Below are 12794 nucleotides of genomic sequence, written 5' to 3'. Positions count from 1 at the left end.
ACATCAAATCTCAGCCTTCACCTTGCTTGTCATAAGACAGGGCATGTTCCCCTGCTCATGGTAGCAGCTCTTCTCTCCACCTCTCCCACTTTGAATTACTCTTTCTGAACTTTAAACAGCATTCCAGATGAGGACTTATTGCAGCCTTATGCAATAGCATCAACACTTTCAACATTTCCATCTCTTTTCCTCTGTAGGCAATTCTGTGGTATTTTCTTATTTTTTACAGACACATCACTTTGGCAGTTGATAGACATTCTCTGACTTTGACTAGTACCCATGTCCTTTCTCACCTCAGTGATTTCCAATTGATGAGCTCCCAGTTTATAGCAGACATTCATGTCATTGATCCTGCAGTGTGTTACCTTGCATTCTCAATAACCTACAATTCCCGTGCAAACTCCTCTGTTTATTGCTCTTTGTTTGCTGCCTCCAAGGGCACAGGGAAACTAGGCTGTGTTTTAGGTGTTGCATGTTCAAGGAACACAGAAGGCAAAAGGAATTTATTTATATAGAAAAATGTGAAGGTCATGTGGAAGTTGAAGGCAGTGCTGAAGGATGCTTCTGTTCTTAAAAAAAAAAAAAAAAAAAAGCGAAATTAGCTGAAGGAAGTCAAAGATGAAATTATGATGATTTTTCCAGCTGACATTCTGCTTTTGGAAGAGTTTGGATTATTGCTGGACTGAAGAGCTGGGTGTATCAATTTAGTTCTTTTTCCGCTTTGCAAATTAAAAGATTTTTTTTTAGGACTTTTCTTTCTTTATTGTTGGGAGTTGTTTGTAGGGTAATAAAGCAAGTTCTTCTGAGCCCAGAATTTGTCCTATTTTATTACATATCCTAAAATCAATTATTAACAGACGCTTTAATTACATATTGCTTTAAAAGGACAAAGATACTTTAGAGTGCTGATTGTGCTTATAAGAGCTTGGTTTCTCTTTAATTCTTTTCCATCCCCATTATCAATTTCCTCTATCCAATTTCGATATTACTAAGGAGCTTTCAGTCAAATTGACATATATTCAAAACAGCTAACTTACATTAATACATTCTGAATCTGCGCTGATATTTTTTAATATTTTTAACTTGAAACTTATGAATCTGAAATAATGGAAGGAAGTCTTTCCTCTCTTTTCATAAGCAAATTTCCTGGAGTATTACGACAGAACATACTTACTTAGTCCTCCTCATTAAGGAATCTGTCTTACACTTTACATGGCATGTAACTTGAGCAGTATCTCAGAACAGAAATACCTAATGATTTCTTCAGCTTCTTGAATTCCAAAGCTTGCTATTTTATCATTCTACAAAAAAAAGACAACTGTTTCAGTACCCTGATTAAAATGGAACAAAACATATTTATAACAATGGTTTACTCTAAGCCTAGAGATAGAAATGCTTTTCCACTGCCAAGCAGTCATCACCAACAGCGTGTAATTAGCAGCTTGCCTTCAACTGTTTGAAAGATATTATTACAATGCATGCAAATAGTAGGATTCTTCAGGGCAAGGTCTTGAAAATGAAATAGAAACTACTGCAGAGAAATGATAGATGTATTTTCTATCTCAAAGCTAGTGATGTTTTAGAGAAATTGCATAAGCATGGCTGGTTTCCCATGTTGTTTGCTACCGAATAATCTTTAATCGCTTCAGAAATGAAGGGCATTGGAAAATACAGGTGGTAGGGGGACGGTTGGACCAGATGATCTTGGAGGTCTTTTTCCAAGCTTAATGATTCTATGATTCTATGATTATTATCTTGAATTTGGGGTTTTTTTCCTCTGAGATAGCCTCTTAGTCAATTACATTTTTGACCGCTTATCATGGAATCATAGGATCATTAAGGTTGGAAAAGACCACATTTTTCTTGTCATTATATGGATGCAGCTTGTAAACAAGTATTTCAGTTTAACCAAGAGGAGAAATTAGGTCTTTGCGTTTTGACATGGAAAAGCATTCCCTGGCTTCAGACAACATCAGTTATAATACAGTGTGATAGGATGTGGTGCTCTGAACTCAGCCCTGAGTCAAAAACTTCTGACTTCCAATCATAACGTTCATGAGCCACTGCCCAATCTTGGGCAATTTCATGGACTAATCTTCTATGTCAAGTATGCGTACAGCAATATTGATATCAACATTCATGACAAAAATACCCTGTAAGGACTCATTAGTTAATATTTGCATTTGCTTAGAGATTTTAAGTATTGTTGAGATTGAGTATTTATTAGATTTGATTTTAAATCTAGTTTCTGATTAATCCAAGAGCATTATGAATCTAGAATAACTTTACATTTTGGCTAGTAGAACTTGTAATAGCTTAAAAAAGCAACCATACAATTACTAATAACAGGCAATTACCTAGGTTGTCTTTGTTGTCAAATATCTATGTCACTGTAATGGCTCCCTGCAAGAAAATGTAAACAAAAATAATACAAACAATAATTAGTGTTTGGATAAAAGATGTACCCAATCTTTGAAATGGCAGGACTAGAAAAAGTATTTCTTTAGTAATTGAAAACTGTTGTTTTTATGTGTAACTCCCCAACCAATTACCTTTTCCTGGTTTATGGAATGATGCCCAAAGTAATCAATCCGTGTATCTTAGAAATAGAAATTTGTGGAGGGAGTTGTAGTAATGACAACCATAACAAAAATACCTAAATTTTCCACTGATTTCAGGAGGACTTTGAAGGACCAAGAGATCATTTGCAGACTTGACAGACATCCAATGGTCAGAACCATTTCTCAGAGTGAGAGCCTGAAAGAGAGAAGACCACCAGACAAGATAGGACTCAGTACATTTGAGAAAGATTGCTGATTATACAGAAGGAGGAAGCACTGTGGGAAGATTTGAATTTGAAGAAAAATATGACTGTGGAAGAGATCATGCATGTGCAGAGGCCAGCAGTAAGGCAAAAAGCTGAGGATATCACCAGGGAAGGTAGGCCACCTCTTTTTTAAGTCTTTCTTTGCTGCAAGAAAACAGGTTTAAAATGTTCCAGATAAGGGATAACTAAAAAGCCAAGCTAAACCCAGATGGAACTGTTGCTGGAGGTTCTCAAACACTTTTTTTTGGTATTTTTTTTCACTATAATATTCAAGGAAAAAGAGCTTAATTGGAATTACCAACTTCCATGTCTGTGTAAGTGTGCACACATATCTATGTGTATGTAAGACATAAGTAGTCAGCAGTGCTGTCAGAACATGATGTGATTTATATAGATAGGAATTCATTAAGGTATAATTTTCAAAGTAATTAGCTTGAAAATGGCCAATTTATCAGAAACAGGACAGATATTCACACTAAGGATTAAAGGCCAGATACTGAAAGGCATTTCAGTTCTTAATTTACATATTTCAATATGTGACTGAAGGCTTGTGTGTACAAAGCATTTTATTTTTCCCAAGTTTAGTTAATTCATGCTGAAATGACCTGTGTTCACATATACTGAAGGCACCCATTAATGGGAAGTAAGGGAATTCATATTTGAACGCATGCGGTATGTCTGTAGAGGGACCACAGCAGGCTGAGTGGAAGTGGGCTGACGGGAACCTCCTGCAGCTCAAGAAGTGCAAAGTCCTGCGCCTGGGGAGGAAGAAGCGCTGGCACATGCTGGCCAGAAAGCAGTTTTGCAGAAAAGGACCTGGTGGTCCTGGTGGACATCAGGTTGAACATGACCCAGCAATGTGCTCTTGCTGACAAGAACGCCGATAGTATCCTGGGCTGCATTAGGATCCCAGCAGGTATGTATTGCCAGCAGGTTGAGGGAGGTGGTTCTTCCCTTTACTTGACACTGGTGAAGGCTGGAGGAGGCTCAGGGGAGGATTTCTCCATGTGTATAAATACCAAACGGGAAGGTGTAAACCAGATGAAGCCAGGCTCTCTCCAGTGGTGCCCAGTGACAGACCATGTGCACAAACTGGAGCACAGGAGGTTCCCTCTGAACACCAGGAAGCATTTATCTACTCTGCAGGTGATGAAGCACTGGCACAGGCTGCCCAGAGAGGTTGTGGAGTCTTCATCCCTGAAAATCTTCAAAAGCCTCCTGGGCAGCCTGCTCTGGTGACCCTGCTTGAGCCAGGGGTTGGACCAGACAGCTTCTGAGCTGGTTGCAGCCATTTGGTGATCTGTACTGTTAGCCTAGATCCTAGTGTCTTGAGTGCTTTATCTGGAATACAGTTAGTTTGCGGCAACAATCTGAAATGAGCTAAGTATCTCCCTTGGCAAATGCTTCCAGGTTTGGAACAGAGGGCAGTTTGCTTCAGTATCTGTTCCATGCTGAATATATGGACACAAGTGAGTATGTACATCTGTGAGACAGGATTTGGTCTCTGTCTTGTGTGACGACAGCAGCACAGATGTTGCCTTAGTCCATGGTGCAGCCACTCAGCACAGACTAGCAGTTGTCTGAAAGCACTTTTGTTTTGCATGCAGTTAGTAGTCCACCAATTTTCTTCCCACCTATCTCCTTGCCTGAATTAACTGCTCACTGACCTGTGTGCACCATTCAGTTCTTGGGTGACGCACATTGGATGTGACCTCAGATCCTTACACACAGCCACGATGATGCTATTTGTGGTAGCACTCTGTGATAATGCAACACCACATTGCTACAGCTTGCTTTGTGAAGGACTTGGAGCCAGGAAGAAATCTTGGCCAGGAGCATACTGAGCATTGTATTAAAGATGTATTGCTGAAAGAATGGCTAAGCATCATGCCCAGTTCACACTGCAATGACAGCTCAAGAGCAAAAAACTGAAAGTAGCACCAAGAAAGATCAAAGCTGTTAATATTCCTGCCAAAACTGTTCAGTACTGCAGCTGCTGACTCACAGTACTGAATCCCTCAGCTGTGAGATGTCTAGCACATCTCTGTGAGCATCCAGGTGCTTATGAGGACAAGCCCCGTGTAACGCTCTTCCATCCACATTGGCCAGTGATAACTTAAACACAGCACCAGCTACACAGAAAGAATGGTAGGAGGGAGATGGTGCACATTTGTGAGTTTGAACTCACATCCAAGAATTTCAGTCACTTCTGGCTGCCTTCCACCTTGTACCTCATAGTACATTGTAGGAAAAAGCCTTCATAATAGAGAGGCCCCAAAGCAAGACTGTATCAGGATATCCACACTGCAGAGAATCTTAGTGTGGCAGAAAATCCCTTTGTGTGGCATATCGTGAGGGCAACAGCATTTTGGATGGACACTCCTGCAGATTAATAACCTCATGCAGACCAAGCCCTCGTGTCGACAATTCTTCTGCACGTAGGGGCCTGCGACCTTATGCTGCTTTTTAAAGCAAGAGCAATAAGGGATTAGATCATCTCCATTAAAATTTTTATGTGCTTTCAATATAATGGAAATTTTAATTGGAACTCTGGCTTTGCAAACTTTTGAAGCTTAGAAGACACTAGAATGTGAGGAGTTCCTTCAGTCGGTTATGTAAATAAAAAGGAGGGGGGAAAAATGAAACATGAGAAAGCAGTTAATCACAACGTTTCTGAATCAAGAACTGTAAATTCTGCCGATGTTTGGAAAAGGATGGAGAAAAAATCCTTCAGAGGACGTCGGCTCTTCTCCATTCAGTTTCTGTCAGGAGTGAGCCACAAACAGGAGGGCTTGGGCAGACAACCGCCAGTGCCCGACTTATCGCGGCGCACCGGATCCGCAGCCGTGAGGTGAGCTAGGGGGCACCGTGCAGTTGCGAGGTAAATTACTCGGATCAGGAGGGCACTTGTGGCATTTATTAATTTCAGCTCCCACCTGCGATGGCTGGCAGCCAGCCAGCGCAGTTCAGGCCGGGGCCCGGCGGCTCCCTAGCGGCACCAGGGGAGCAGACACCCCGCCGGGGCGAAGCGGGCAGCCCCCGACCCCTACGTGACGGGGCTGGGGGCGTCAAAACAAAACGAAGAAGCGGATCCGGGCTGCAAACGCCTCGCTCGGCACTCTCACACCACGCCTGCTCCCGTGGGCCGCCGGCCGGGACCCCCTCGGAGGCGGCGGCGGCGCCTCCCAACCCCGGCCCGCCCCTCGCCGGTGGGCGCGGAGCCGGGCCCCTCCTCCAGGGGGCGAGGCGAGCCGAGGGGCGGCTCTCGCACCCCTGGGCGGCCGGCACTGCCGTGCCTGCTTGCAGCCGGCAGCTCCCGGCCCGCCGCGGGGAGGAGAGCGGCGGGCGGCGGCGGTATGGCGGCGGGCCGCGGCCTGAGGTAACGGCCGCGGCGGGCGGCTCCGGCGACGGGCGGGGCGCCTTTTGCCGCCCATCTCCGGACCGCGGCGAGGCTGCCCCCCGAAAGTTGTGCGGGGGACGGCGCCGAGGGGCCCGGGGAAGCCCCCGCGGTTCGGGGCCGTGTCGCGCGAAGCGGAGCGGAGCTGTCCGGTCGCCCCCCGTTCTCCCTCGGCTGGCGCCCGGTGAGCTCCCCCGGCCAAGCCGCCTGCTGCCTTTCGGATACCCCGGCGGGTGTTTCGGCTCCCCCTGGCTGCTTCTGCGCGGCGCTATTGCCCTCTAGCGTCTGTGGCGTGGCAGCGTGAGGGAGCAAGGTGAGTGCCGGGGTGCCCCGGGGTGCTGGTGCCGCCTTGGCGCCGTGCCGAGACGGGGGCCTGTCCCAGGAGACCTCGGGGAGGCGGCACAAAATTCGGTGGTGACTGAACCGCTGCTTTGTGCTGGAGAGCTACTTGGGGGATAGCTCGTGGCGGGGTGAGTTTTTGCCTTTTTCTTTATTGAAGTAGCGGTGGCGTCGCCCCCCGGGCCGCTGCGAGGGGCGTTGGTTGCTGCCGCCTCAGCTTCTGCGGCTGGGGTGTGAGGGGAGAGGGGCTGGCAGTGCCCTGCCTTTTGCTTGTTTGCTCAGTCGCTGAGGAATAATAGGAATAATCTCAGAAATATTGCATGAGGTACAAGGTATCTTAAGGTTTTTTGGCTGAAAGTATCACAGGTAAAGTAATTTAAAGCTCTAAACCAACTTTTGTACTGAAGTAAAGGCTTGCAAGACTTTAAATACCATATATTTGATATTTATTTATAAACTTAAAAACAAATTCTGAAGCATTAATTCCTGTCCTGTAAGATACTGGCTAAAGCAGTGCAACACAGAGCTAAGGATAACAGGTACAATAGAAACTGAAAACTGTTTTCACCAAGGACTTGAAAAAAGCATCTGTCTGACAGAGTTTTTGTTCTGCGTAAGTTGTTCTTTTATTTTTTTAAAGATATGTGAGAAAATGGAAGCCCTTCAATACTCACATATACGGGACTTGTTATGCGATACTAAAGAGTATTGATGACTGCTGTCAGCAGTCTGTGTCTCATAGCGCTATCTTCTCAAGTTGAAAATGTGTTCTTAATATCCAGTCATAAGACCTCATTCTCAACCTGTGTTTGCTTATCTGAGTTATTACTGCTTGAATACTTCAGTCTGTGGAGTGATGTAAGTCGAGGTACGCAGCATTTGGAGAGCAGTTTCCCATTTTCATAGTTGATTTACGCAAACCTGAGCACTACTGCCCACCCCAGGTGTAGTCATTTTCAGATGTGCTTTGCTGCTCTCTACCCTGTCATTTGTGTATCTGAACAGCTACCTTGTGGTAACACTGACTTCAGAATACTTCCCCTGAGGCTGTATTTCACACTGGCTGGCCAAAGCAGGCTTTTCTGTTCAGAGCAATTATATAGCATTCTAATTGCTATATATTTAAAGTGCCCATGTTAACACACTGAACAGGATGTCTGTTTCTTTGCCTCTTTGTGATTTAGATCTTGTCCCTCATTTAACGTATGAGGAGTTTGTTGCTATCGCTGTGGTAGCAGCCGCTTTGGGAAGGAGCAGGAACAGAAGATAGTGATGGGGTCTAGTAGGACGGGAGACATTAAAAAATACGTGCAGGTATAGCTAACCAGACAAATGTAGTAACTGAATAATATTGTTGATTAACGAATCCTGAATTTGCAGCACTTTTTGGCCATTCTTGATAAAAAGGATTTTCTTTAGCCTGTAACAATGTGTTTGTTTGTTGGTTGGTTTTTTTAACTTTTGTGTATGCGTGACACAACTTTGTTGCTCCTACTGAGAGGTCATGATATATAGCTGACTTTGCACATTTCTGAGGTAAAACTAAACCTGAGGGCACGTTCTGAGGTAAAACTAAACCTGATTTTCATATTTGGCATTAAAAATGTAATTTGAGAGCAATTTCTCTTTTGTTTGTGGTTATTTTAGTTTAGCCCATTGTTTTAATCTTGGTAGTTTAAAACATAAGTGAGTTCAAGAAAAATGTTTTTCATAGTTTTAAGTCTGACTGATATTCATGACAACCTCAGCAGGTTAATTTTGTTCTAAATATAAAACTGTATGCAGTTTTATGTGTCTGCGTTTATGCGGATACCTGGTTTCCTATTTGGGCATGTATTCCTTGCAGTATGAAGACGTGAACATGGAATCGATAAAACTTTTTTCTTTAGTTTCCAAAAGTATAATTATCAGTTATGAAATTGTATGGCCAGAGCAATGTTTCTTTTGAGCTACTGAGTCCAGAAAATAGCATGTTTCTGCTGCATGGACAAGCCACTTGTATTGAGCCCGTGCTGTGCACACTGTGGAAGTCTTGGTGCAAAAATGAAGCAGTGAGGGCACAATGTTTGTGATGTTTGTGGTGTTGCCGCGACATGCACGCAGTGTAGGTTTTCAGCAGCTGTGCAGAGCCTGAGCCCAAGGTCTGGGTTCCAGGCAAACCGCAAAGACTTCCCCAGAAGTTGCTTTGATATCATATTAGCTTTACTGCCAGTAAATACAAAAAAAAAAAAAAAAAAAAAAAAAAAAAAAAAAAACACTATTTCCAATTTCATGTTCTCTATGTTTGCTAGAGAATGCTAATGCATCTCATTAATAGGGGAAATCCCCAGCCAGTTTCGTGTCGTGTGTTTCCAGTACGGTTGTTGTGCTGAAATGACTTGTAGAAGCCAGGGATCTGGTCATTTCTGGTTAGCAATTAAACAACAAACTAAAGACAGCTACAAATGGTAGGAACTCACTGGAGTCCTGTGAGTTCATCATGGTATGTGTTCTCTCATCACTACCATCTTAGTAGGGAATTTGGAGAAGAAGGGGTGGAGGTGGGAGGGGAGAAGTTCATGATCTCTGTTCTAGTGGATCTGTTTCATTCCGGCTGTCTGAAGACACCTGTAACTGTGACTATCCAGTAGTATTGTATCAGAGTTGTAAATCTTCCCATTAATAAGGTGATACTTATTTCCTGTACCCACAAGATTTTCATGAGAACTTGTCTGGGGCTTCAGAAATTGCTTTTGCAGGAGAAGAGAATGATATTGAGCCTTGCTGCATTCAGAATAAAATGGGAAGCTTATTTCCATGACTCAGCTTACTCTTAACAAGATCTTCTGCATAGTGAGTCTCCAAGTTAAAAACAAAATTCTAAATATTCAAACATATATTCAAATAATTTTTCTTACCAGTTTTCACCTTAGAGATGTTTTAGTACTTTACACTTGGAACAACAAAACAGATAAAAGGTACTGGTCTCAATTTTCAGATGGTTGCATAAAAATGCAAAATTCTGTAAGAGATCAAATGCAAATTCTTCTAAAATAACAGGGTTCTAGACACAGAACACTGAGGCAGCTTTTATTGCTTCAGACTGTGAAAAGTAATATACAAATTGTTTTACTTATAAAAACTTCTCTCAGTGACACCTTTGTGGACCACTGGATTTGTATATTGCCTGGCACCCCTTTTCGAGATATAGGTGGGACCATGTCCTCCTTTCATGTGTGGCTCCATTGAAATTAATAAGCTAAGCTTGCTTATTGTTTCATTCTCCTTCCTTCCTTCCTGTTCTCAGTGTTGAGGATGCCAGGTCTGGCTGTTGTTCTGCTGGTCTCAGATAATTCTTCATTCCTCAGAGTGAGACCTTGGATCTGTCTTAGCATTCCCATCCACTCCTTCTTGCAGCTGCTCTCTGTAGCCCCAGGAGATACCTGCAATTAGGAGCCAAGGATAAAATGGCATGGGCTTTCTTGTAATAAATAAATAAATAATGCAGGTCTCTGGGCTGCCTCCAGATTTTCTGCTCCATGGAGGTGCATTAGGACATCCTTGCTGCAAATATTTCAAGTGCACATGCTTCTTCCTTTAGCAGCCCTTGAGTTGCAACCCATCTTGTATTATCTCATTGAAACAACTGTCTACAGCTGCTGCATCTAGTCAGCCCTTTCATGCCATCAGCTAAGGGCACTGTGTATTTTTCCTTCTCCAGGCAGAATTGTCAAGTTCAGGCGACTGGTCAGGAGCATAGGCTGGTGAGGAAAGAAACATCAAGGTTGCGCTGGTGGGAGCCTCCTGTTGATACGACTTGAGTGGTTCCTGTCCTAAGAACAGGAGTATTTAGGGCTGTGTTAGAGGAGCCTGGGACTAAAAGAAGCACCGTGCTGCTGGTTGTTTGGTGACCAACTGTTATTCAGGGAAGTGATGGTGCTTTGGTCAGCAAGAGTTCCACTTCGCAGGCTATCATCTCTCTTGTGTACTAACCAGACCAAACCTGTTTGTGGGGTTAAGAAAACTAGGTATGTGGATAGGCAGGCATATAGAGTTTTTCACAGAATGCAGGAAGCATTAATTTTAGCCACTAAAATTGAGTTTCTTGGCATTCAGTCAACTGCATTGGAGATGAAAAATAAAAACAGTTTTATTCGAGAATCCTTTGTGCCCATAACAGATATCATCTGTCTGGAAACATGTCTTAAAAAATCTAGTTTTACTCATTTAAGCAAAATGAAGCTGCTTCTTTGTCATCTGACTTCTTACCAGATTAAATAGCAGAAACGGGATACCTGAATTGATGTTCTTGAAGTTAGCATGACAAAAATTAGACAGCTCAATACTGAAATATTCTTTTGAGTTCTTCTAAAGGTACTTTTGGATCTCTCAGTTTGGTCTTCATACATTCTTAAACTTCTTTGCAGATACATGCCACCACTTTCTACAGGCACAAATTATATTGTTTTTGGTTAACAGTGAATAATGCATCTATATCTCCAGGTGAAAGGCAAGTCTGTTGTCTAAAAGCTATGTATAAAGCTTTGTCCAGCTGCAGGTAAGATTCAAGGCCAGATTTAAGTCCACCAAGAGCAGAAAGGGTAGAGTAGAAGAGTAGAATATGCCCATGAGGTGGCCTTATCTGATGATACACAGGTTTAAAGGGAGTCTGAATTAGGAATGAGAGAGTTTACGTATGCTTAATTACTCTTTGTGCTCAATTTTGCTGTTTTGATAGATAGGATGCCATGTACTTTCTCTCTTATCCCTTATTTTCCTACTCACTTTGTTTTACTTTGTGCTCATTATGTACCTGGCACTGGGAGCATCAGTCTTTGGGATTTAATTAAAGTCATGGAAGTTACAAAGGTGCTGTTAAGTATATCATTTGTTTTAACTTGTTCTGAAAGCATAGAGTGAAAGGCCACCTTTTTGACAAGAGCTCCTCATCCTAAATTGTGAAGCAGTTGAATGGCCCAGGTACACAACAAGTTGTTTGGTTTTGTTTAGTGTTATTTTACCCCCAACTCCTTTTTCTTTATTGATTTGTAACTAATATTTTATATACTTCAGTCTTCTTTTGGATCACAAGTCTGCCTTATTCTTTGATCATCATTTGCTCCATGATTTAGCACTCAAGGATGCCAGCCATTGTGGGAATAAAAAGTTATAACAAAAAAAAGTGAACTTTTCAATGTATAAAAGGTGGGATAGAGCTTGACTAGGTATCATTTATTATCATTAGCTCTGTCAATCTATATAGAAAAGTTCATATTTGATACGGACTATACTTTTGTAGCTTTTTTACTTTTTGAACCCTGCCTTTTTTTTAAGAGCAGGTAAGGATTAAGTACTCAGGAAGTGACCATGTTAAATATACATGCAGCTTATTCCATTGCCATTACAGATTGTGTGCTGCATGGTGAAGTTACAGTAGCGTGTTCTGTATCTTTAATATTTTCCAAAATCTTCTGTTAAGCTTCCTTTATAATTTCTAGTACTTAATTATTTTATGCTTGTCGTATCTTTCATTTATTCTATTAGAAACTTTTGACAGCAATTGTACTGTTGGCTTGAGAAATGACTGCTTTCTGTAGGTACAAGGTAGAGCATAAATATGTCCTTAGGTGATCTGCCTCTTAAGTTAGCTGTGGATTTATTACTCTCTTTTCTCAAGTTTAAGAGGTGAATTATTCTATGCTTTTTTTAATACACAGAAATACAAAGCACTTCCAACAATATAAAGAACAATGGTACATTGTTCAGTAAAATGCGATTTTTATGCTTCTAATGCTGCAGGAAAAATTGTATTTTGTTTAAAAAAAACCACTCCTACAGCACATGCAATATATAGTATACCTGAGTGGGTGTATATTGAACAGTTAAAATGTGCATATTGGGTGAAGGACTCTCCAATTTTTCCAAAATTAACGTAAGAGAGAATACATTTAATTATGTAGACTAATGTTCCCCCAGCTTCTTGGTGTTGAAGGAGGAAGATTATGAAACTTCCTCAGTGTTTGGGTTGTCAGCAGTTGTTTATTTGGAGTTTTTTTTGTCTTTGGGTAAAAAAAAAAAAAAAAAATCTAAGGGAAGCAGTAAGTTCTTTGCCACTATGTCTTGTGTTTCAGTGCCTCCTGTGTGAACCCTGTTTTACGCAGTCTTAGGGAGTGAGGAGCCTGTGAGATTTAGAGACATTCCAATGTAGATGGCAGCCAGTGGCGTTTCTGGAAGGGCCAGATAAGCAAAGCC

General features: G+C 42.1%; 1 protein-coding gene across 6 annotated transcripts in view; it reads left to right on the top strand.

Annotated features, from left to right (window-relative positions):
* Positions 1-12794, top strand: part of LOC121069469 (bifunctional heparan sulfate N-deacetylase/N-sulfotransferase 3) — a 357491-nt gene that overhangs the window by 273999 nt on the left and 70698 nt on the right. For 3 of the 6 annotated variants that reach the window (XR_005819439.1, XM_040555702.1, XM_040555700.1), the window contains exon 5: positions 2679-2940. The gene's annotated coding sequence lies outside the window, so the exon portion shown is untranslated. The other 3 variants (XM_040555703.1, XM_040555704.1, XM_040555701.1) reach the window with 3 other exon arrangements.

Source organism: Cygnus olor, chromosome 4, assembly GCF_009769625.2.
Source record: "Cygnus olor isolate bCygOlo1 chromosome 4, bCygOlo1.pri.v2, whole genome shotgun sequence".
NCBI classification, from domain to species: Eukaryota; Metazoa; Chordata; class Aves; order Anseriformes; family Anatidae; genus Cygnus; species Cygnus olor.
Note: the sequence above shows the minus strand (reverse complement) of the source record. Positions and strands in the feature narration are given on the sequence as shown.